The following is a 3,087-nucleotide window of genomic DNA, read 5'->3' as shown; positions in this document are numbered from 1 at the left end:
GCAGCAGAATCAGACCTTGTGTGCCCGATTCAGTTCTCAGTTGCCTTCCCAGTCACACTAATGAGAGCTGAATTGGACTTTTGATATTTATCACTTAATAGACTTGCTGTGCTTAGAAAAAGAACATTAGGTGTTTTTCCAGCCATGTTTTATAGCCTAGAAATAGACTGGTCTGAACTTAATAGTTTTATTTTTCAACACCTGTCTGCAACAGTATGTTTTCTTTTTCCTTTAACAGCTAGAGCACTCAGCAGTGCTCTTAACTGCATATTGTGGCTGTGGCTTTTTTTTTTTTTTTTTTTTTTTTTTTTTTTTTTTTTTTTTTTTTTTTTTTTTTTTTTTTTTTTTTTTTTTTTTTTTTTTTTTTTTTTTTTTTTTTTTTTTTTTTTTTTTTTAATTAAGTTGGTTTTTTAGTAGCTCATGGCCTGGCTGTTTGTGAAACCCTGTTGAATTCAGCAGCTGCCACATAAAAATGGTTTAAAAGGTTTTAAAAAGGTTTTTTAAAAAAAATCCTCTACAATTCAAGTGTAAAATTCAGCATTATTTCACTCAAAGTAAGATTCCCATCAAATGAACAGATGAATTCCATCACTTCTGAACAGAAAAAGAAAGGAAAAAGCTCCCATTAAAAAAACCCCACCTCACAAAAAAAACTCCAAACAAGTACAAATCCTGCAGTTCCAACAGAAAACTGTACCGATCTCTGGCACTTAAGGACAACTTAACTGGCCACGAGAAAGAAAGAGAATCTCAAAGCAATTACTATTATTTCTTTTTTTTTCACTTCTTTCTTTTAACGGCGCCGATTACCTTGTCACAAGATGTAAAAGCGTAAATTGCAACAGAAGGCTTGCATTTTTTCAGAGAAAAACTTCCATGAATCAAGGTAGAAATTCAAAAAAGAACTGGGAAATACTGTGATATATGGAATGTATACATATTGTTATGGCTTGGAAAGCCACGAATGGAAAGAACGAATTTAAAAGAAAGAAAGAAAGAAGGAAAGGAAGAAGGAAAGGAGGAAGGAAAGGAAGAAGAAGAAAGAGGGGAAAGAAAGAGGGAAAGAAAGAGGGAAAGAAAGAGGGAAAGAAGCTTTAATTGTATTTTGTTCATAGAATGCCACTTAGTCATAAAAAAGCCCCCCCCAAAACAAACAAACAATCAGCTATTTTAGACTGACAAACTTATTGATTCTGATACTGAAACTGTAGTTTCCTGGGAGCCCACAAGGTGGTAGAGTTCAGCTGAGTATCTATGCTGAATTACTATTGCCTGGACTGAACATGAAGTTAATAACTAGTTAAAAGTGCTCATTTTGCTATGAGACAGAAGCTCAAACTTTTTTTTTTTTTTTTTTCTGAGAGCTTTTCATTTCTGGCTTAGTCTTGGTTTTCTATTTGAATGAATGCACCTCACTAATGCTTCAAGCATCTCTATTCCATACTCTGGACGAGATTAGTTAAGCAACTATTGACAGTGAGACATTTGGTAAACAGACTATTTGTCTATAATGCAGTAAATCTGTAAAACAGCTTAGTGCAGCTGCACACAGCTACTGGGAAGCTGCTGGGCCTTTACTCAGCCTTCATTGAACAAAGCAACCCATCTCTAAATCAGAAATACAACCTATTATGCAGTAAAACAGCTCTGCAGTTCTACAGATCTGGAAGTTATATCTACTCTTTGGAGCCCAGCAGATTTACTAGTCTCCCTGATGCTAAGTGGTGCTTTACTGACTCTCTTGTCGTGATTCCAGTTGTTCAAGAAAGAGAAATAAAATGCCTACAACATTTCAACTGCAGTTTTGGAAGAAGCAAAGCATTACTGTCAAAATCACTTGGAGCTCAGAAGAATAAAATTTTGGTATAAACATGGATTACAGTGGCAGCTACTTTAGCATGGATATGATTAGAGGATAAAGGAAGAAAAGCTAGGAAAAAGTGTGTCTAGGAAGAATTTTTGGCATACAATACCATAATTGCTATGTTTTCAAGGCCTGTCTCCACGACTCATTGCACTGCTAATATGAAAGCATCATGTAAAAGCAGGTCCCAGCATCCTGAAATCCTCTGGCCAGATGCTGTGGAGAAAGCCATAAAAGTTCTCCTAAACCAGCCTAAAGCTCTACCTTGGCTCTTTGGAGCAAGCTGTACTTACAGCTGCCTATAAACTCAGATAAACAAGCTCATATTGGGCTGCTGATGCAGTGACAGCTTATTAGCCCCAGACAGTGACAGCCCCTGCTCATCACCTACTCAGACTCATCTTTACTCAAGCCAAGATGCTAATAGGTAATAAGCTGTGAAGAAACAGCAGGAACTAAATTTAAGTAACAGGCAGTATCTGCATAACATTCAGAAATGTATACTCTTTACGAGGGGGAAATAAAAACAACCACCTTCCTCAAGTTTTTTAAAAAAATATTAAGAAAAACCGTGAAGCAATACTGTGCTGAGTAGTGGGAGTTGTAAGTGGTCCATAGGCCTTATCCTACATCCCCTTAAAGCAAATTATTATGTTTCACATTTGATAAAGAAATACAGATCTCAGAATTGAATCAGGCTTGGAATAGCACAGAACAAGAGTATTATGACTTTACAATTAGTATCATTTTGTGATTTACTAGGAAGAGTTTTTGATACTCAAAGGAAAAACCTTGGAGCCTTTTGCCTGTGCAGAAGGTGAAATACATCATGTTTTATGTTAATTAAACATTTAATCTTTCATTGATGAAGTAACTAAGGTAGAACTTTACTTTTACAGAAATTTCCAGCAATATTAAAATTCTAACATATTTGGAAGGGACCCTAAGGATAGGGAATAGTCACTTTATATCACTACTTAATGTCATCCTGAAAAGTACTTTCATTACTCTGAGGTGAAATATAGCAAACTAAGTGCTGATTGGGAACTGTCAGTGGAAGCTGGAAGTAACATCAGGTGATAATAAATGAGGAATAATTTCTTGTTACCAGAGAAGCAGATGGAGGTCTATGGCATCCCATAATTTTGACTGCCATTAGAAGGGACATCAATGGGGACCTGGGAGGGAGTCGCTGGTGATGCTGTGGCAGTGCCATGGCCCTT

The sequence above is a fragment of the Empidonax traillii genome, unplaced genomic scaffold (genome assembly GCF_003031625.1).
Source record: "Empidonax traillii isolate 1590-97213 ecotype Southwest subspecies unplaced genomic scaffold, ASM303162v1 scaffold310:size1162954, whole genome shotgun sequence".
NCBI lineage: Eukaryota > Metazoa > Chordata > Aves > Passeriformes > Tyrannidae > Empidonax > Empidonax traillii.
The sequence above is the reverse complement of the archived record's forward strand: the minus strand, read 5'-3'. Positions refer to the sequence as shown.